The 24,136-nt window shown below is 39.1% G+C and overlaps 1 protein-coding gene across 2 annotated transcripts in view; it reads right to left on the bottom strand.

The window, feature by feature from the left end:
- LOC149150677 (Cysteine proteinases superfamily protein) overlaps nt 1-24,136 on the bottom strand; it is a 261,323-nt gene that overhangs the window by 198,325 nt on the left and 38,862 nt on the right. The window lies entirely within an intron of this gene.

Raw genomic sequence — 24,136 nt, forward strand, 5'->3', positions numbered from 1 at the left:
TACCCGATGTGAGTCAGATGGTGACAGGGATGCCTGAATTCAAGAATAGCATGAAGGTATATGCCCGAGATGTACCAAAGGAAAATCTTACAAGGGGACCATTCCCCTCATGTAGCAGGTCCACAGGTTTGGAACAACCCAAGGGGTTTGAGATTCATGATTGGGAATCTCATGTATGCAAGTGGAAGAAAGCCCTCTATGGCTTGAGGCAAAACACCCCGGGCTTAGTATGAGAGGATTGATCGTTGTTTGATGAAGCTGAGATTCACTAGGAGTGAAGCCGATCCAAACCATTGCTTTAAGGTTGTGGATGATAGACCTCTAACACTGGCACCTTATGAGAACGACCTCTTTTTGACACTTGCAGACCCTCTCATTTGCAAAAGTAAGAGGGAATTGGATTCCAGATTTGGAATGATAAACTACAAGCCCGTGACTACCTCGATGGAGCTTAAATTTCAGAAGTTATGTGGTAGTAATGTTGGACCAGATTTGGGAAATGCCTCTGAGTTTCATAAACTCATTCACATTGATGTTCTTGGTGAACTTCCGTTCGGATATATGTTTTGCAATTAGCTTGTTGGGCTCATATTTGGTTGAGACTCACTGGATTGGTGCCAAGAATCTTCTGAGATATCTTCGGGGCACAATCTCTCATGGATTGAGATACATCGCCAGAAATGAGAAGTTGCATGATTATTTGAACACTGACTGGGCAGGCAGTGTGGAGGATCGCAAGAGCACTTCTGAGTGTTGGTTCTCTTTGGGTTCTGCTTCGATATCCTGGATGAGCAGGAAGCAGAAGTCGATTGCTATAAGCACCGCTGAGACTGAATACATAGCTACGAGTATGACCTCGTGTGAAGCTGCCTGGTTGCAAAAGCTCTTCAGTGAGTTGTTTGTACACATGATGGATACCACCATGATCTTCTGTGTCAACCAGGGGGGATTCGATTGTTGAGGAATCTCGTATTCTATAATTGCTCTAGCATATAGACATCAGATACTACCTTATCTGGGATATGGTACGTCGATGAGCGAAGAGGCTCCATCGCATTAAGATTGATGTATAGGGCGCAGACATTCTGTCAAAGCCCCGAGGAAACGTCAAATTTGTGACTTTCCTGAATGACTTGGAGTCATTGAGAGACCCTCTTATGAGGGTCTTGCATGATGCATGCATTGAGCTCTAGGAGCTCCGGGGGGGCTTGGGGTACTTCTTGGAGCAACAAGTGACCATAGGGCAACTCACCCTCCCCTAATGGTGCACTGCAGTGTTGCGGGGGAGCGCCCCCCCCCCCCCTCGCTCCCGCTCCCGATCCGCGCTCCGGGCGGGAGCGACTCGGGAGCGGGTCGGGAGCGCGCTCCCTAAAAAAATTTTCGCTCCCTGCCTTTTCGGGAGCGTTTTGCCTTTTTTGCATTTTTTTTTTTGTAGTAATGTTCGAAATGCAATTCTTTTTGAAAGAAACAAATAGTTTTTGAGTGGGGCAACTTAATGATCAAGTCTAGGCCCTAGTATTGATATGCTATTCATGGTAATGTTAAATTCTTAAAGTAAAAGTGACATTTTCTTTAATTTTCATTTTCATCCTTTTACTTAAATTTTTAACATTACCATGAAATGACTCAGGATGTTTGAGAGTGGTTTCGTCCTCATTGGATTTCATATGGAGAAAGTAGAATTTTAGATTTCATTCAAAATCCAGCAGACTTATCAGTTTTTCAGGATTTCAGGATTGGGGGATTGCAATGTTTCCATTGAATTTTGTCATGTATTAGGGTATGGAACTCATATTTAATCAAGAGTACCAATCCCTCTATGTACCTTGATGTTAGTGACATTGGTTGTCGAACTCCTCTATCATGACCCTTCTAAAAATGTACGCATCACTCAAACAAAATCTTGACTTGACATGCTATGCTTTTTCTATCTTATGTTAATGCTTAGAGGGTGATATTAATGACAAAGATCCCTATACAGATACAAAGGTAATGACAAAGATACCTCTGGATATTAATGCTTGGAGGGTGATATTAATGACAAAGATCCTGATTTTGCAACAAGACTAAAAAATTAGACATTTCTCGTGGTGGCAAGAGGCCCAAGCATAAGAAATAGATAATAGATTTACTTCTCTTTTCTAGTTTCTAGTAGCTTTTATAACTATTGACTCTTTCATATTTATTATGATATTTTTTTAAACAATATATGACAATTTAAGTTTGAAGTTGGCAATTATAACTCATTAGTAATGAATTATGAATATGATGCTTCATGAAAGTTGAAAGTTGTTTCATTTCATTTCATTTTATAACATTTCATTTCATGTTAGATATTATTTGTTGTAATGGTTACACTTAGCTTACAAGTACAACTTTGGTGATCAATGATGATAAATGTTATATATTGAATTTTAAAAGCTTGAAACTTTAAGATTGATGAATCATGAGACTCAATATGTTGTATGTTACTATGTTACTAACTTGCGGACGTGGTTGATGAAGATTATAACTTCTAGATGATTGTTGTTATATGGTTCAATCTATGTTTTTTTATGTTTTTTATGTCTATTTCATCATTCTACATGTTTTTGTTGACATATATGTATCAAAAATTAAAAAATATAAAAAATATATATATTTTTAAAAAATCGCTCCCCGATTCGCTCCCAAACCGGGAGCTTCTGAAAATGGTCGCTCCCGCTCCCGCTTCCGCTCCCGCTCCCCGCTCCCGCTCCCGCTCCCGCTCCCCGCTCCCGCTCCCGCTCCCAAGTAACATTGGTGCACTGTGTACAGGGTGAATGGCTCAGCCTTCCCTTGTGATACCCCATGGAGACTTAGGGACAGGATGAGTGGTTCTCACTTCTCCTGTCGAGGCATCCTACCCATGCAATCTAGGACTCATGCGAAGTACCTCTCATCTGGCCAATGAGCAAGGAAATGGGGTTAGAGACCATAGTAGTACTATTGATGGGCGCATCGTTGTATCTACCGTACTCCCTATGTTAGGATGATCTCCATTGCTTCGGGATCAATGAAACTGATCTGGGATCAGTATGAGTGGTTTGAGACACTCTCTTTTGATATTGATCTGGGATCAATGAAACTGACTTCGGGTCAGTAAGAGTGACATAACTCACTCTCATGGAACTGATCTGGGATCAGTAAGAGTGGTATGACACACTCTCTTCATATGGAACTGACTTCAAGGTGATTCAAGGTGATTCCAGTTGGATATGAAAGCTAACCCAAGGGCGTTCCTAGATCCATAGAACGTTCAGTCAGATTCAGGCTTTAAGGCAGGCATCTACACTGCTAAAGTGACACGACCTGATTCTGTCAAATTTCTGCAGAATTTCTGAAACAGGACGTGTGGAAAAGGGTTTGATTTACAGGGTTTCTGCTCCAGATCTTGGTGAGCGCTAAGTGGATCTTGGATCTACTCTCCAAGGTGCACCTATCCCTCTTGAGCGCCCAGGGTTTCAAGTTCTCAGTTGTTAGATATAAGCATTCAAAGTTCAGCAGTCATTTCACCAAGATTTGGTCTATTTTTTTGCAGTGCACCCAAGTAATCTTCAAATCTACTTCATACAAGCTCAGATCTAGTCCGAGTTGCTTCAGATCTGACATCTTTGGCTCAAGGCGAATTGATCTAAGTCATTTGCACATGCATGCAAGAAGTTTCAAGTCAGTTAAGGCTAAATTTGTTTACAGTCGTCCTCTCTCCCAGCAAACTGTACTGTAGCGCCCTCAAGAAGGGTTTTGTACCTACAAATTTGTTCAAGAGCAATAAAGTAAGAAGGTATTTGCTAGGGTCTTCTCCTTTATTGGGTTTCCCCAGGGTAAATAGTGTACTGGTGTGTTTGAGTACTTTTAAAGTTTATTTCAGTTACTTATGCATGTTGATATTCAGATCTCAAGGTTAAAAAAAAAAAATTAAGTGCTCACATTCATATCTACATTCACAAATTAACATGGTACCAGAGCAGGGTGTGTAGAGCTCTGACTTGCAGCATTCAGACTCCACATAGATCAAAGGCTTATTTTTGCAGATCTACACAAGGTTTATTTGCAGGCTGAGTTATGGCTTCCTCCTCCATTGTTGTTCAGAAGGAAGACCGATTGGAAGGGTCCTCCAACTTCCATGTTTGGAAGATGAGGATCACTAACATCCTTCAAGAGCAAGAATTGCTCCACTTTATCAATTTTGAACCAGAGCGCCCTACCTCCATTGCTGGGGGTGCTACTTTTGATAGAAATCAGGAAAAAGCAAGGAGAATTATATTTGATTCTGTGAAGGATAATGTCCTGGGGGTAATGACAATTGCAATGACTCCAAAACAATGCATGGATTCACTTTCCAATCTGTATGAGAAGTCTGCAACAAGTCAGAGGAGATACTTGAAACATAAACTAAAGTTCCTAAAGCTAGAAAAGGGAGAGATTGTTGCAGATTTTTGCTCAAAGATTAAGCAGATACGAGATTAGCTTATAGTAGCTGGGGTTAAAGTCGAAGATGATGATTTGGTGCAAGCCATTTCTGATGGCCTTCCTCCTTGGGGAACTTTCCTTTCAAGCGTAAGTGGAAGAGCTTAACAGCCTACTTTTGAGAGACTTTGGGATGATTGTGTCGAAGAATAAAGCAATGTAATGATCAGAGAAGGAACCTCCAAGGAAGAGGTTCATGCACTTGCCACCAGAACAAGGAAAAGAGGAAGGAGACCATCCTTCCAAAGGACTTCCACTCCCAAGAATGATCAAAAGGAGAAAGGTAAAGCACCCTATAAAGGTAAACACTTTGATATTTCAAAGATTAAATGTTATAATTGCAACAAATTGGGACACATGGCTAAAGATTGCAGGTTCAAGAAGCGAGTTAATTATAACAAAGGCAAACAATATGCTTCTACTATTGAAGAACAAAATCCAAAAAGAAGAACTAGGAGTTCTTTCCATGAACAAGAAAGTGAAGGCAAGAAGAAATACTTGGGAATTTCAGCTCTCTCTGTTTCGGTGTCTTCCAAGTGAGACATGTGGTTTATTGATAGTGGTGCCTCCATCCACATGACAGGTTACAAAGAGATCCTTACAAACTACAAGAAGAAATCATTTGGTGTTTAGGTGGAATTAGGAGATGACTCCAATCATGAGATTATTGGAGTTGGGTCCATATCCTTCCAACTAGATTCAGGATCTATTTTGCATCTTAATGATGTTCTACATGTATCAGACATGAAGAACCTTATTTCAGTATCTACCTTGGAAAGGAAAGGCTTCAAAATTGCCTTTATAGATGAGCAAGCATATTTATGGCCAAAAGAAAAAGGAATCAAGGAAGCTGAAGCAATTGGAATTTGCGAAGGTGGACTGTGCAAGCTCACTGGCTATCCCATTCAAGCTCTTGTTCAAAATACTATCAACAACAGCGAGCTTTGGCGTAGGAGGTTCGGCCATCTCTTCCACAAGGCACTTCCAGATCTGCATCACATGGTAAGAGGCTTGCACCATATTTCACTTTTAGAAAATGAAGTTCGCAAAGAATGTTTACTTGGGAAAAATACAAAGAAATCATTTAATAGCAGTGATAGCAGATCTAAAGATATCCTAGAGCTAATTCATTCAAATATATGTGGTCCTGTGACTTGTCCTTCTTTGAGTGGTTATTTGTACTATGTATCTTTTATTGATGACTTCTCCAAAAAGTGTTGGGTGTATTTCATGAAAAACAAGAATGAGACCTTTTAGAAATTCAAAGAATTTAAAGCCCTAGTGGAAAATCAAACTGATAAGATGATTAAAACTCTTGGGTCTGATAATGGGGGGTAGTATGAATACCATTCTTTTGTGGATTTCTATAAAGAACATGGCATAAGAAAACAATTGGCTGCCCCTTATAATCCTCAGCAAAATGGAGTAGCTGAGAGGAAAAATAGAACCCTTGTTGAAGCCTCCAAAGCAATGATGTTTGACCAAGACCTTCCTATCTCTCTTTGGGCCGAAGCTACCAGGACAATTGTTTACATTCAAAACCATAGCCCTCATTCCATTCTCAAGGATAAAACACCTGAAGAAGCCTTCACTGGAATCAAGCCTAATGTAAGCCACTTTAGAGTCTTTGGTTGCCCAATTTACATTCATGTTCCCAAGGACAAGAGGTCCAAACTAGAACCCTCCAGGATAAAAGGCATATTTGTGGGATATAGTGAGTCATCCAAAGCCTACAAAGTTTATATACCTGGTCAAAGAAAAATTGAGGTGAGTCGGGATGTCACCTTCCATGAAGAAGCAACCTTTAGAAAGTCAAAAGAACTTCAGCTTGAAACCGAAAATGAGCCTACCTCTCCTTCTACTGAAAGTTCAGGTTCAGGGAGTCAGAGGGAGAGAAACCAAGATGATCCCATGGATCATGACTTGTTTCTTGAGCTTGCTGAAGTCCTAGAAAAATCACATGAAGAAGCTCCAGTTAAAAGAAAACCATCTTGGGCCAGGGAAATTAGAACAAGAAGCAAAAAAGATAGTTGCTCCCAAAGGCACATTCATGGAAAGCAAAAGACCCCACAGGTATGGTGGTTATGTAGCACTTGTCAGCAACCTAAGTGAATCTGAACCTTCTACTTTTGATGAAGCAAATAAATTACAAGTCTGGAAAGATGCAATGCTTGAAGAATATAAATCTATAATGAAGAATAATGTATGGGATATTGTTCCAAGACCTACTGATAAATCAATTGTTTCATCTAAGTGGATATACAAGATTAAACATGTTGCAGATGGTAGCATTGAAAAGTTTAAGGCAAGGTTTGTTGCCCGTGGTTTCACCCAAAAGGAAGGCATTGATTATGACGAGACATTTGCGCCAGTGGCAAGGTATACTTCTATTCGTACAGTCATTTCTCTAGCCTCTATATTTGGTTGGAAGTTACACCAAATGGATGTCAAAATTGCTTTTCTAAATGGAAATGTAGAGCAGGAAATTTATGTTGAAAAGCCAGAAGGCTTTATTTTGCATTGCAAAGACTCACATTTATGCAAGCTAAGGAAGGCTTTGTACGACCTTAAACAGGCTCCTCAGGTATGGTATGAAACCATGGACAATTTTCTTAAAGATTTGGGCTTTCAAAGCAGTGATGTTGATTCTAACTTGTATCTCAGGATGATCAAGAATCAACCTCTATTTGTAGTGCTATATGTTGATGATCTCTTTCTGACAGGACAAGACCACTTAATTGAGTGGTGTAAAAAGGAATTCACAGAAAGATTTGAAATGAAATATCTTGGCCTTATCCATTACTTCCTTGGGTTGGAAGTCTAGCAAAACAAAGATGGTATCTTTCTGGCTTAGGGAAAATATACTGTGGACATCCTAAAGAGGTTTGGAATGCTTGAATGTAAGTCAATGGCCACACCAATGATCACCAACCTCAAGAAACTACATGACTTAGACACAGGATCAAATTTAGTGGACCGCACTATGTACAAGCAGCTAATCGGCTCCTTGTTGTATCTAGCTCATACTCGGCCTGATATATGTTATTCAGTGAATGCGCTAAGTCAACTTATAGTCGAGCCTAGACAGAGACATTAGGTTGTTGAAAAGCATATTCTGAGGTATCTGAAAGGGACCATTACCTATGATCTTAGTTACTCTTCCAATGGTGGTATTTCTCTGCATGGTTATGCAGGCTCAGACTAGGTTGGAAGTCTAGTAGACAAGAAGACCGCAATAGGTTATTGTTTCAGTCTTGGATCAAAGATGATTTCCTAGTCCATTAGAAAACAGGGGTCCATTGCACATAGTACAACAGAAGCTGAATATATTGCAGCAAGTGATGCATGCAGGGAGAAGTGTGGCTCTGGAAGATGATTTCTGGGTTGTACAAAACTCGGTTAGAGACTACAATCATCTTTTGTGACAATCAAAGCTGCAAAAAATTGGTTGAGAATCCAGTGTTCCATGAAAGAACAAAGCACATACACTTGAAGTTTCATTATGGAAGAGACATGATCCAAAGGAAAATAGTCAAGCTATAGTACATAGCAACACAAGAGCAGGTTGCAGATATCCTGACCAAGCCCTTGCCAGTAAAATAGTTTGTGCACCTAAGAGGCAAGCTTGGAGTTGCGGAGAATGCCTCCCTCATTGAGAGGGAGTGTTGAAAATAGCAGCATCGGAAGTCATTCTCCAATGAGAGGCCTTAAATGGCCACCCTGAGGCTAGCCAGGGAAGATTTGGAGAATCAATAAATCCTGTGAGTCACTACAAAAGTCAAGGCGAAGGTAGAAGCCTTGTGAGCTTTGACAAGAGCCAGGATGAAGGAGCTACTAGTGGATGCCTGGTGAGCCATGTGCAAAATCCAAGGCAATGTCTTGTGAGCTCTTTGAGCGACAGTCAATACTCAGTCTAGCAAGAGTCAGGACGAATGAAGAAGTCCTGTGAACTAGTACTAGCATGTGTGATGGACTCCTTGGCTTGTTGTGATGTGACTACCTATGACCTGGCCCCTCCTAGGCTTACTCCAACAAGTGTCCAAGTTGTAGTACTAAATGATCAAATGGAAAAGACCTTCTTCTTATTGTTATCTTGAACATAAGTACTTCAATGTAATTGCGGGTGAATGGACATCTTTGGCTCAAGGTGAGTTGATCTAAGTCATTTTCACCTACATGCAAGAAGTTTCAAGTAACTTACGGCTTCATTTGTCTCCAGTCATCCTCTCTCCCAGCGAACTATACTGTAGTGCCCTAAAGAAGGGTTTTGTACCTGCAAATTTGTTCAAGAGCAATAAAGAAATAAGGTCTTTGTTGGGGATTTCTCCCTTATTGAGTTTCCCCAGGGTAAATCTTGTGTACTGGTGTGTTTGAGTATTGTTACAGTGTGTTTCAGTTACTTATGCATGTTGATATTCAGATCTAAAGGTTTTTAAAAAAAAGTGCTCACATTCATATCTATATTCACAAATTAACATTGCTAGTGGATAGAAGGTCCAGGTTGGACAGAGATTTGTTGGGCATCTTAATGTTGTTGGAGGGAAACAAGTAGGTTCTCAAGGGAGCCCTAAGTGTAGAACCAAAGAAGGACATTTAGACTACTATGAGAGGCAAATTTGGAATGCTCAAGGACTGATCTTTGAAGGACAAAAGAAGGAAGCCAAAGGGAGCAGTTTGACTAGCCCCAAATTTTTTATTAGAGAAGGACATCTACAACAGAAGTGGGCAGCCCTCCATGCCCTAAGTTTGTCTTGATTAGGCAGCACAGGAAGGCGATAGTGGGAAGAAGTCCCTAAGAGTTGTGTCCTTGAAGGACTAAGGAGCAGCTAGTGGACAAGAAGTCCCAAAGGTGTTGACTTCTTGAAGGACAAAGGAGGAGCATTGTGCACATGTGAAGACCCAAGGTATTGAGTCATTAATGGACGAACGATCAGCTAGAGGGAAGATTGGAGCCGTGTTCAATGACCTAAAGGACCTGGATCATTGATAGAGGTAGAGTTGTGTTGCTGCAGATCAAGAGCCAAAGGACTGGGCAGGTGTGTTCAAGGTACGACCATGGCAGTTGTGAATGTCGACTACATCAGCTAGATGGTCAGTGTATCTTGTTCAGGGTAGTTTGGTTGTCATAGTTGTTGACAACAAGCCTTAGTTTGTATTCTTGTATTAATGGATGTATGAGGGCCATTATCCCTAGTACGAGAGCCCTACACAGTGTTATTACATACTGTTAATATAACAGAGTTGGGCTATTGAAAATTGTAAAAAGTTGTCTATTTTTGTGCACATGTTGATTTACTGTTGTTTATATTCCGCTATGCAAAGTAGTTTGTTGTGGTATTTGGAATGGTAATGTCAGTGATGCTAAGACCCTAACCTAGATTCTTCAGTACCATGGAAAAACAACAGGATCCACGTGACTCATCCTCCAACACTACGCATGAACTTGTGAACTTTATCCCGTAAATTGGAAGATAAGCTCACCATCTCCATGAACTCGCTCCATGGTAAAGGAAAGACAACTCATGGTCTTTCTGGCTAAGGCACGAGCCAGAGAAGACCTTCACTCACTACCATTTTTAACACAAAGGACACCCCTGTTATTTTAAAAAATATGGATAGATATATGGGAAATGAAGACCATCAACCATTCTTCATCACTTTGTTTGTAAATGACCTCCTCCTACATAATTGCATGTTAGACTCAGTTGCACCATCAAATGTCATGACTAAGAAAGTCATGGAGCAATTGAATCTGAGAATATCTAGGCCTTATCACAACATATGTGCTATGGACTCTAAAAAGATTGAAGTATGTGGTTTGATTAAGGACCTTCAAGTTTACTTAGCAGCATATCTGAATATCATGATCACCACGGACATTGTTGTGATTGATGTACCTGATGCATGGGTATGCTTTTATCTAGGAAGTGAGCAGCAGATTTGGGTGTAGTATTCAAATGGACTTATCATATGCCACCATTCCTAGCATTGATAACACCATGGTTAGGCTTGATAGAGAATTGGAAAAGAGATATCATGTGGAAAATCAAAAGGAACCTAATAATGAGATAATTTGTGGGTCATATAAGCTTGGAAGCTATGCAGTGTTGACAAATTTTCCAACACCTATGGTAGATCAGACTAAGGATGAAGAAGTTAGGCATTCCAATGAGTACTTTTACATATCAAATTTAATGATAGTTTCTAAGGAATCAGGCAGCAGGGCAGACAAGGCATATGGATTGAAAAAGGTGCATCATAACATCAACACACAAAAACAACAAAAAATCGGAAAAGGAAAAAGGAAAACAGTTCCATATCGCCAACATTGACCAAAACAGATCATCAACAGGTTGGCAGTTGTTAGCACTCCGTAAATTTCCAGGAGAGAAATTCCAAAGGTGACCACAAACCACTTCTAGGCCAGAATCTAGCCCTTCTAGCCTTGGAGAGGGCTCTCTCACTTTGATTGCTTAAAATGATCTAATATTAGGCTAGGTATGATGGTCAATAAGGTCTGATTTTTCAAATCTCTGTTGGTGAAAAGAGAGACAGACCAATTGGGCATGGAGTCATGTCAAGTCAGTTTTTTTATTTTTTTTGTCCAGTGATATAATGAAAAGAGCAAGAGTTTCTCCACAGGGACAAGGTAGGCAGCCTTAGTGGTGGAATTTAGGTTAAATCACTGTAGAGGGTGAGTGTAGAAAGGTGAAAGTCAACACATAGAGCATCAAAACCATAGATGAATTCTAAAATGTTGCTTTTAAGATGAAAACATTGATCACTTGGCAAAAACTAAATCAGAGCACCATTAAGATGAATTCTGAAATAAACATCTTGTTTTTTCCAAGTAAGAAGACATACATTTAAGAGATGTAAACACATGAGACAACTTACAAGATCAAAGGAGCACAAAACCACCAATATTCTGACACAGGAATCCCTGCAAATCACCTTCTAACTTTCATTCATTCACTGGCAAAGTTTTCAGAAAAAATACAGTGCAAAAAAAGTTTGTTCTTCTCTAATCTAACCGACGGCCCCCTTGCTTGTGGAATTTACTAAAATATATACAATACAAAACTCCTTTTCTCAAGGAATCGAAGTCCATCCAATATTAATCACAATATCAAATTAGATTTCCAAACTATGATTAATATCCTAAAAACTAGGATCTAATCATAACTAAGATCTCGATACAATTAGTTTGCAAAATAGGTGGGAAGCATATTGATCCATTCGCAAACTAGAAGCTTTGTTGGCACTCAAAATAGACTGGAGCTGTTGAGCTGGGTGATCTCGGACTCATTTATGATTTGCACAGCAACTGCAGTTTTTACCTTAATACATCATCAAAGCATTTAATTTTCACAACAATGCATAACTACATCATCCTAAAGCTCTAAAACACATGTCATCAAGATCAAAACGGTTTTGGAAGCATGGTACTCGAATCTGCAAATCGAAAAAGGCTGACTGTTCAAACGTGCAGCAGAGGTGTTGCATTTCTTCAGATCCGTAGCGTAGAGATGAAGTTTCACTACACAACTGAGAACTTCAGAACTTGCGCAGTGAGTTTCCTTCTCTATTTTTCTCAGTGCATTCCGCACATAAAGGCTATGATCTTCATATATAACAGCAAGTTTTTGGACAGCTGAAAAGCTGGAATAAGCATTGCCAGTAAATAACCCCCAAATGAACTACTCTAAAGATTAGAGTTGCTAAAACTAATAGATTCAGCACCAGCTGTAATGGCTGAAGCTGCTAGGCCATAAACACAAATTTAATCAATCCCCAATAAAGACTATCTTACAGTCATAGCAGTCGAATAGTTAGGGATACACAAGGCTTAGCATCTACTAACTTAACAGTTGCCTCATAAAATTTCTTCTGTGCAAAATTGCTTCTGGACAAAGTTACTGAACTCTTATTTGTTCTAACTTTCGTGTCTCCACAATTATTTCTACTAAATGTGTTAAGTTATGGTATGTTCTATGCTTAGAGCAATTTACTTCAATTTCTTCTTATTAGCCCAATGTCAATTCACAGTTTAGCAATCACGTTAACATAAAGTAAAATGCTAATAGAACATAAATAAATCGACAGAAGACAAGCCAAGACAAGAGACACTAGATGTGGCGGCTAGCCAGGGACAAACCCCAATGTGGGGAAACCCTTTGATCAATTCTTCTATATTCTTCAATAATTCAGCGGAGAGAAAGAGTACAATATCACAAATCTGTGATTTTATATCAGCAATAGTAAAACAGCTAAGTTACCAGGATACGGATACGGATCCGTTGGATTTTTGAAAAGCCAGGATCTGGATACGGCGAGGATACGGCAAGTACAAAAATATATAATAATATTTTTAAAAATTTTAGAAAATACATTTGATGTTTAAAATCAAAACCATTCATGAATCACAACATTAGAACTAAAATTATTAGATAATTTATGAATCTGAACACTGAAATGATGAAATTTAAAAACTAACAAACAAATAAACATATAAATATTAATACCAACATATTGATATAATTGTTAAAATAAAATTATAACATAAAATATATATTTTTTTATTTATAAAAATTAAAAAATATTTTAATTTTTAACAACCAAACATAAAGTTATATAAATTATGACTTATAAAAATAAAAAAATATAAAATGAAATATAAAACATACGGTTATTAAACATAAATATATTGATTTAAAATAAATAAATTAAAATAACTTTATTATATATATTAACATCAAAATAAACTTTTTAATTAAATCAAAAATCTTTATATTGAAAGCTTATTTAAAAAACATATTGATTTAAAATAAATAATAAATTAAAATAACTTTATTATACATATATATTAACTTCAAAATAAATTTTTTAATTAAATCAGAAAATTTTTATATTGAAAGGTTATTAAAAAAACTTAGACGCATAATTTTATTGAAATCTTTATTTATATATATATATATATATGCGGGAAGATGGTATTAAGAAACTTCACGCTGGTATTAAGAAACTTCACGCGTAATCTTAATAAAATCATTTTATATATATGCGATATTAAAAAGCTTATATATATACCAGATGATATTAAAAAATATGACCCGTAAATAAATTAAAATAACTTTATTATATATATATATTAACATTAAAATAAACTTTTTAATTAAATCGGAAATTTTTATATTGAAAGCTTATTAAAAAAACAAATTGATTTAAAATAAATTTATTATATATATATATATATTAACCTCATTGAAATCTATGCGGGAAGATGGAAGATGTATTAAAAAACTTCACGCTTAATCTTATATGCCAGATGGTATTATAAAACATAACGCATAATTTTATTTAAATATTTATATATATATATATATATAAGCGGGCAGATGGTACTAAAAAACTACGCCTAATTTTATTTAAATTTTTATATATAAATTTATATATATATATATATATATATATATATATACGCAGGCAGATGGTCACTAACTAAATCACTACCTGACCGTACGCGGATCCTAGCGTATCCGTATCCGTACCAGTTTCGGATTCGGGGATCCGCAGTTCCACCTTTTGCCCTCAGCGGATCCAGTAACGTAGTAAAACAGCAATCAGCAAAGTCAAAGCTAGTCAAACAGCTCCAATTTGACCTCAAGTCAACCTTGAAAAACTCGGTCTTCAACAGCAAACATCGGCAGCCCAAAACAGCCCTTGGTCAATGGTCAAACAGCAGTCAACAAATCAGCAGCCTGCGGTCAACCCTAACCAGTCAACACTGGTCAACGTTTTGGTCAACGCTGGTCAACGCAGCACCCAAAACAGCAATGTGCAAATCAGATATGGTCCATGTTGGGTCAACGCATTCCCCAGCAACTGGGTCAATGGTCAGCAGCCCTGCACCTTGGTCAACACAGCCCTGAAAGTCAACGCAGCCCAGAAAAGTCAATGCTGCCCTAAAAACAGAAAAAACTGTCCTCCTTCTAGAACGTATGAGAGAAGCTGCTCCTACGCTTGCCCAATAAGATTAGGAGAGAGAAGATGAAGAGATGAGTGATGGTGAAATGAGGCACAATATCTCCTTCCTCTATATGCAACATTGAGGTTAAGTTGGGGGTGTGCCACACACTTTATCTTACTGGCCGACCTTGACAAATTGTCAAGAAATACAAATAAATTCATATCTCCGTGAATACATGTCAGAATCAAATGATCGTTAGATCAATTCTACACCTTTCGACGAGAAGAATCCAATAAAAATATCAGCTGCCATAAATAAGATGACCCACATGGAGACTCAACTTTTGTGTTTTCCTCTGAAACCTTAATGCTATCTTCCTGGAGCAAGTTTTGGAATGTTTGGCCTTTACCTCCATCAAGAATACCTGATGAATTTCATATCATTAGCTGACTCTATATCATATTTCTCCATCTTCAAAAATTGTTGGGTTGCATTTTCAATTGGTAAACTCAGCTCACTCTCAAGAGACTTATGAATGGAATCGTCCCTACTGAATGAAGAACTATCATCCTTGCTAATGCTTCCTCTAATAGAGTCAGCATCATCATTTTACATGATAAGCTCACCATGGACTGTGGAGAGATATTCATTGTCAACAGAGAGCTCTGGCTTATTGTAAAATTCAAACACTCGGGAAGTACTTCGGATGTATACACTGTGAATGTCGCGTAGTTTCCTTGTGGTGTTGGCTTGAGCGCAGTTTGGAATGTGGGTCTTTCTCATGGGCACAGATGGCGCTGAAATTTTACATTTGACCTTCAAACATCCAGCTTTGACACTTGTCTGTTTGCTTGGCATCAATCAATCCCCTGTCTCATTAGAGCTTATTCTGACATCTCATCTCAACTCTTATCCACCTTTATCAATCTGCTACAGCCAACATATTTCACTGAGGGTGCTACAGAAATATTATTGGTGATTGGCTCACTCAAATACTTTCAACACTCTTGATCTGGCAAATCCTTTTCAATACCGATGTAAAGAGATGAGAATCCAACACCTACGTTGATCATGCTGATGTCCACAAAAAGATAAACAAACTTCATCCTTAAGTCCTCTTCGTGTCTGGACTCTGGCCACGTGAACATGTTCATGTGCTTTATTTCATACGGATATCATTCATTCCCTGACAATTCTGCAAACTTTGTTTGTCTGAATTTTGAAACTCAACATTGCCACTGTTTCATTGGAGCAAGAGAACATGGACAATCACTACGTTTCACCTTTAGCACTGGTTGGACCCATACCCCATCAGTTGTATAGGATTTTTTATTTTTCAATAGAACAAGGCCCCATTGTATTATTCTTGGTAAGAAGGGTGGCTTTTATTACATCACCAGCTACCACAGAGATCCTAGGGAACAATGTGTTTATTCTCCATGCAAATGGCAGATGGGTGGAACTAACTATTTGCTATCCTCTCATTTTCAATACCTCTAAGTACCTCATGGCAAGAAATCCAAGAAACCAGTGGAATATATTTATGTGCTACAACAGTTATTGCCTCAAGCTTTCCTCGTTGTTGTTTGTTTCCTCAATGTTTTCCCATCGTATCAATCTGCTGCAACATAGATAGGTGAAGAATTACTTTGAGGACTAATTCCACCACAATTCCCTTTTATACCATTGCCTTCCCAGGCTATTGATTGCAAGTGGAATGAAGTCATTCTGTGTATCCTCTATTTTCTGTGCGCAACAAAAGGAAAATCAAGGAAAGACCCATCAACGATGATCAGCTCCTCTCCAAAAGACACCAAAAATTCTGACAATTCTAGACAATCTCCTATTCTTTAGTTGAAAAAAGGTAAATTGCCTTGAAATGGACTAATCAAACACATCAAACCAACAAACACACCTGAAACCGCTATTAGATGAAGAAAACTCCAACTATTGGTCGTGCATAGGGTGTGGATGCAGTTCGATATGCAACTGCTTTTTCTCAGCACTTGCGCAGTGAGTGCTCTGTTCCCTAACAGGCATAGAATTTGAAGTGTTGGTGCTTGATTCATATCACAGATTCGACCTTTGTTGTGTATGCCACGATACCTAGGTTATGATGTGGCTTGGCGCTCGGCGCTTAGCACTTGGCCGTTGACTTGGACTGTGAATTATGGTTGAATGACTAATGGCTTGGAGCCAGGTTTGGAGATTGGTGCTTGGGGGCTAATACTTTTGATAAAAAATAATAGAACAATCTGCATAAGCCCAAAAGCCAAATTTGGCTATAAAAAGCCCAAAAAAAAAATATTGATCAATATTTTTATTCGAACCCCAACCTTAACCCTGATAATCATATTCCTTAACATTGAGAGCACAATGACCCTTTTTTAACCAATCTTGGTCAAATTTACAACTTTTTTACAAAAAATTATCTAGCGCCAATAGAGGTCATCAAAGAAAAAGAAAAAAGTAGAATAGATCTAATGGCCACAAACAAGTCAACATTGGGACAAGTCAAAGTCCCAAATTGGTCAAAATGGGGCAAGGCACATCAAAAAAAGAACCTATGGATCTACCTGTGAGCAGGAAGGTACTCAAGATGGACTTCACTAAAAATATCTTATGCCCAAGGGGCATTTTTGTAATGTATTTCTATCCCTTCTTTTCCTTTGCAATTTTACTTTCAGCATTTCATTAACGGTATTTCCATTTCAGCATCTTTGGTTTATTTTTGCTAATAAAATAATAATAACTTCGAATGGTGCATGTGCTTCTAATAACTTTTGTTGCGAGATTTCTTTTATATTGCAAATTTTGAATTCTCACATACTCTCTAGAAGATCTATCAGACATCCCCATGTGGAGCCAAATATTGCTCAAATGCACATGGCAGGGAACAAAGACCCCATTGCCCAATGGGCAAGGCACTTATAATTTTTTTGAAGATCAGAAGTCCAGCAGGGCATTTACGCCCCTTCTTCTTGTTGATTTGTGTAGCTTGGGAGGTACTCCAAGCCCTAGGGTTCATGGTTTGGAGGGCAAAGCACCATAAGGGCAATTTGTGGGCTTGGAACCCAAGTGTGGGGTTTTGCACCCATCGTGATTTGGGCCAAAATTGTGATGAGAAATCGACATGTGATGGATGAGGATGATAGTGCTCGGTGAGACAATTCCAACACATCAAGAATCATCTGATTTCGAGTTTTCATTAGAGAGAAATGAATTTTTTAAGTTGACAAGGTAATTATTGGTTGTCAAGTCATGTAGGCTTGGTGTAAACAATCCCAATAGATGTGTCTCTTCAAGATTCATTGGAGCCCCTCATTTAGGCTATAAATAGAGGGTGAAAGATCATTGTTTGAGCATCCAAGTGTGCAATACATCCTCCAGCGAGTTCTAAATTTTGAAGGCTAGATGCAGCCAGAAGAGGACTTGAATAGCGTGGGAAATTATGTGTTTGGAGGCCAACAAGTAGCATGGAGAGTCTGTGGTTAAGGGCCGAAGAGTTAGGTGACAGTGAAGTTGTTAGGGGACTGTTTTATGGTTAAGACAGGTCCGAGGTGTTGTTGTTCGAGGGCCGAGTTGCTGGCTAGTAGGCCGAATAGCTAAGGGACAAAACATAGTTGTTTTAGGGTTGTTTGGTGGAGTTTCAGAGGGGGTCGCAGGCCTACAGCAACTGTTGTACTAGATTGTAGGCCATAGCCAGCGATTGGGCCATTTCTAAGGTTGTGTTTGGGGTTAAACAAGGCAAATAGGGGCAACGTAGGAGTGGAGGCACCTTTCCTTGGTGAACCGCGACCTTAGAAGGCTTGCATTGCTCACTGTGTGTTGGGTGGAGGGCAGCGTGGTGTGCCCTAACCAGTGATGCAGTGACAACAAGTGCAGCAAGAGGACAGCAACATTTTGTGGAGGTGTGTTGGGTCAAATTATTAACTAGATTTGGATCAGTTTACCTTGCAGCCTGTGGGAGCCAATTTGAAGACAAGATTGGGTGATCTTGTGTCTTCATCGGAGCAGATCTTGCAGTGACCTGATTGGGTAACATAGATCTGATTGGAGGGCAGTGTGTTGGCTACCCAAAGTAGCCTTAGAGCAACAGACAAGAAGGACATTGTGACATTGTTGGTGTGTGATTGGGTGAAGGATTGCAGCCTTATGAGTAGCTCTTTGATGGAAGATAAAGGCTACTAGAAGGCATATTGAAGCTCGGGAATTGGCCAGCCTAGAGAGCAGTTTGATGAGCCCATGTACATGTAGCAGAAGTGACTTGCAGCACTGTTAGGAGGCAGCCCTCTTAGAGTCTCGATGTGTAGTGGCCTTGATGGACTAAGGGCATTACTAGTGAGCAGTACGGGAGCAAAGGACCCACAGGACAAGATACGACATCGAAGTTGCACAACGAAGTTTGTCATTATATCTTATATACCATAGACTGTTGTATTATTCAGATTTGGTTTAATATAACGAAGATTGGGATTGTACGATATTGTACAATTTTGTTAAAAATCATGTATATTTGTGCATATGTGATTTACTGCTTTATATTTCTGTTGTGTAAAGTAGTTTATGGTTGAGATTCTTGGTTTGGTAGCATCAGTGATTTTAAGACTCTAACCGAGACCCAAGATCGTGGAAATTCAACATTTCTCTCTCTTCTTCTACTTTCTTCTCTCAAATTTCATACCCCCGTGGGAAATTGTAATAAATGAACAGTAGCATGATGAATTTATGTAACAGATTTATGAAACTAAGGACCTGGTTACTAAGTAAGTCCACTCTAAAGTGTTTTTTCAATTGACTAATTATTTTCGCTTTTTAGTGATAAATAACTAATCGAGTTTTCTCACTCATATACCTCCAAAGTTGGAGTGCGACTTAATAACTAGGCCTTGAGTGTGTCCTAATGTCTAGGGTCAATGTATATTACGATGTTAGGTAATATCTCTAGAGTGTTACAGAATTTGACGAAGTCTTTCTATGATTCATTAAATAATTAAAAATTCCAGCAGAACGGGTTTTTTAATTAATTTTCTATGTATTAATGTAAATTAGTTGTATTAGGAAATGTTAGTGGCATGTGGATACTCAAAATTCATGCTCATAGCACCAACATTATCTTAGTTCCCAGTTTATGGGTAAAAAAAATTATTTCCCCGTAAAAACCTACTTTTACTCATAAAAGTGGAAAAAAGACAAGAAAAAATACAAAATTAATAAGATGGGAACAAAAATAGCATGTTTTGAGACAAATTAAATGAGACCAGCAGTGAAAGGAGTGACTTGGAATCCAAGTAAGAGTTAAAGGCCTGTTACCCACCTTTTTGTGGGTAATATCCCTAGGAGAAATTTGGTGTCTCCAAGATGGTCCTCAGCCGGCAGCCAACAGCCCCTTGCAGCCACCAGCTAGCTCATTGTGCCATTTCTCCACCACCTGAGCCAGCCATGTGGTCCCTCGCCCATCTACCATGATCGTATGTTTGAAGGTGGGCCTCCCGAACCTAAAGGTATGGCTTGTCATTTGGAAATTGAGTAGTCTAGTTTGCTTAGCATGGACACTTCTGGGCATGAATTAATGGGGGGATTCGACAAAAAGAATGGGATAGGTCTGTGCTCTTGTCTACTAGACCCCTTTTAGGTATTAAACTTGGATTCTAGTCCCGTGGGATCTCTTTTACTAGCCATTTGGCTCTAGGGATGGTATTTCATGTGAAACCCCGATTTTGGTTTTGTTATCCTGCTCCCTTATCCACTTATATTACCCTCTTTCCATTCATTACTACCCCATTCATCATTCCTCCCACCTGGGTCCACATTCCTCCACCGGGTCCACATAGGGTTAGCATGCCCCTTCCCCTTGCACACACCTTGGGTAATGGCCTAAAATGAAGCTCGGAGGTTGATGCAGCTAAAAAGAAAGATAAAAGCATATATAGCCACATTCAACAGGAAAATGTAGAACAAAATGCAAAAGATGGCTAAGACAAACACATTTAGCACGTGGGCAAAAGCCAATACATGAGCTCTACCCCATCATCATGGCCATCACCCTGGTTCCTACAAGTTCTACAAGCCTCCATCATATAAGAACCCATGATTGTCCCAACCCTTGGTGGGAAATGAACCGCCCCGCCTTAAAAGGGGGATATTCACTGCTACATCTTACACATCATGCTCTTACCCCTTGAGCCTCGAACAGTTAATCAAAGAAATCATAAAAAGGCAAAAGGCATGTAAAGAAGGGTGGAAAAATCAAGGTCGGGGCACCTCATGTACCACGATTGTTCCCTCCTACACATTATAAACCCAAGTGTGGGCTTCCCTTTTATTAACTACCTTTGTACCCCAAAATGTGGCCCAGGGCTGCCCCCTCTATTCCCCACTTCATTCACCTATTTGTCACATGCCACCACCTTTTGAAGGGTGTACCTTGAAAATATTATCCCCTTTAGAAGTAGAAACCACCTAATAAGATACTTGATTAACCCCATTTGGAGTTTAGGAGGCATTGGCACATCCTGAAGCCCATTATGGAAGGGTGTGCCATTATGAAGTCCCCACCTGTGGTCCATGGTTGGCAAGCTCATTTCCTCGATTTCTCTAATGACTTGTTGCACTGGAAGGCTAGGGGACGCATTGGATCTTATGCAGGATTGCAAATGGTCTCCATTTTCGGTTTGGTCTCCCTATATGGGGTCCTAATCCTTTAGAGGGCTATATTGGCACTTGTAGGGTGTGTGTTGAGATCCATGGGCCTACACGGTAGCAAACAACACTTCATGGATGCCCACAGCCATTCAGAGATTGCTCGTGGTTCACTTATTGGACGAGGGAGATGCAACTAATCCATCATGCCCAATTGGCTCTAGATTTGCACCACACACTTGGCAGATGATCCAGGACTTGCACGATGATGTGGCATCACCTACACCATCATCTTAGCCCTTGCAGGCGATCTACTGGCATCTTCGATTTGTTTGGAGACCCATGAGGACACTTGTGTGCCCCCACATGTCATTTGGAGCACCACAGGGTATTACGAAGGGCCACCCCCTTGTCCACTACTTTTGAGGGTCCTACTCTTCATTGTGGCACCCATGGACCTCATTAGGCCTCTTAGAGGGCCCTACTACATGCATAGATTATTATTTGACCTCTTGAGAGGCTTGCCTTTTCATTTATGAGCTAGTTTGGTGGGCTTGTCACCAAACGTTGAATTATTAGAACATTATTTTATTTTCGGGGCTTATGTAGGCCAAGGAGGTTAATTCAAACTCCTAAGTTGTGTATAAATACAAGTGAGATGAGCTCATTTGCTCATCATCACTTTGGATTGGATCTTTTCTCTCTCTTGAGAATTTAGCACTTTTTCTAGAGGATAAATTGGAGCTTTATGGATGAATTTTGATGTGTGGATATTGGTCTATCTTCTCTTGGAGCTTCTCTCTTGTCAATTGTGAATGGTTGGATATATTATGTTACATGTAAGTACATTCTTTTAATGTTATTATTTTTTACTTTGTCATATACATTGGAGTGGGATTTTCGTTGTTCTAGGGCTAATAGCTGCATGCATTTATTGCTTAAAATTGTGGAATTTTATCTTTATTATAGCATTTCTCAATGTATGGGCCATGTAATATGAACGAAATCTCCTAGGGATAATTATATCAAAGAATTTGACCTTGATAAGCCATTTCCTTTGCACATCAAAGTATAAAAGTTGCAAGATTGCTTCTCCTTGACCTAGAAGACTAGAGAGGTGGTCTTGAGCAGTGTTGTTAAAATCGCGATAAAATCGCGATTTTATCGGAAAATCGCGATTTTTTCCTCTGCCCGATCAAATCGCGATTTTTATCCGTAAAAATCGCCACTTTTTTTTTATACCGATTTTTATCGAAAAAATCGCGATTTTTTGAAAATATCGCGATTTTTTCGAAAAAAATCGCGATTTTTTGCGTAAAAATCGTGGGAGGCGCGGGCAGCGGGGTTTTATATGGCAAATTCGATTTTTTTTTAATTCATTGTGCTGTCGCCGCGCGGAGGAGGAGGAGAAGAAGTGAGGGAGAGGAGCTGAAGGGTTTCCGTCGGATTTGGGAGCGAATCCAAGCGTTTTTAGGAGGAATCCAAGCCAAGATCACCAATTTGTCCATAAAAGAGGTATGTAGATTAATTTTTTTTGGTTTTGCTTCTATAAAAACTTTGGTTTTCATTGTTTTTAAAGAATTTTTTGAAATTTTTCATTGATTTGGGATGGCTAATTTGTTATGACTATGAGAACCAATTTTTTATTTTTATTTTCTCATTTTTTTTAAACATTGTTTATTTTTTTTTAATTTTCATTGTTTTTTGGCATTTGCCATTGGCATTTGGTTGGGTAACTTGGGTTTAGAAATTGGGATTTTGGAAATAATTAACTTGTAATTTTGCAAATGCTAAATTGTAATTTGTATTATGTAATCCTAAATTCCTATTTCCTAATCCTTATTTTTCCATAGGTTTGCAAATTCAAAATTCAAAAACAAACATGCCAAGGAAATTGGATCCTTTCTGGGAATATGGTGACCCTAAAACTCCGAATGATAGACAAAACTTGTATTGCAAGTTGTGTGGAAAGGAAATATTCGGGGGGGTGTACAGGTTGAAGTTCCACCTTGCACAAATCCCTGGACATGATGTGGGGCCCTGTCTAAATACAAATGCTGAAATTATCCAAAAAGCCATGAGAGCATTGGGAGAATTAGAGCACACTAGAGATGCCAAAGAACTCAAAAGGCAACTAAAAAGGTCAGTTGAAGGAAGTGGGCCAAGTGGCACTGGTTCTACTGCAGCGTCAGTCAATCCGGTAGCTGCATCATCATATTTTGTTCCTCGAACCACACCTAGTTCACAACCAACTATTGGTTCAATGCTAAAAAGAACTGAAAAAGAACAAGCTGACAAGTTGATGACAAAATTTCTCCTCTGGAGTGATATTCCTTTCAGCATTGTAAGGAGTAATCCATTTTTCCAACCTACTGTTGATGCTATTGCCAGTGTTGGCCCGGGGTACAAAATCCCTTCTCTTCATGATTTCAGAGGCCGGCTTCTTCAAGATGAAAAGCGTGACTGCACCCAAAGATTGGAGGATTTTAGGGCATCATGGGCACAAACAGGATGCACTGTTATGTCAGATGGTTGGACTGACCAAAAGGGGAGAACCCTTATAAACTTCTTGGTTAGTTGTCCCAAGGGGACTATGTTTATCAAATCTGTTGATGCAACTCATCAAATCAAAGATGCAAGAACTTTATGTGATTTGCTGGATGTGTTTATTTTGGAGGTGGGTGCAGAAAATGTTGTCCAAGTCATAACGGACAATGCTGCAAATTATGTTGCTGCTGGTAGAATGCTTATGGACAGGCATCCTGCTTTATTTTGGACACCTTGTGCTGCCCATTGTATTGATTTGATGTTAGAGGACATAGGGAAAATTCCCTTTGTCAAAGAGGTTGTTGACTCATCAAAAGGCATCACAAAATTTATTTACAATCACACATCTGTGCTTAGCTTGATGAGAAAATGCACCAACAACAAAGAGTTGGTGCGCCCCGCCATTACACGGTTTGCGACGAGTTTCATATCTCTTCAATCCCTCTTGAATTCTATGTGGGATTTGAAGAGAATGTTTCTTTCAGAGGA

The sequence above is a fragment of the Pinus tabuliformis genome, chromosome 9 (genome assembly GCF_031772625.1).
Source record: "Pinus tabuliformis cultivar Carrire ecotype Pingquan chromosome 9, CPIR1, whole genome shotgun sequence".
In the NCBI taxonomy this organism is placed as follows: domain Eukaryota; kingdom Viridiplantae; phylum Streptophyta; class Pinopsida; order Pinales; family Pinaceae; genus Pinus; species Pinus tabuliformis.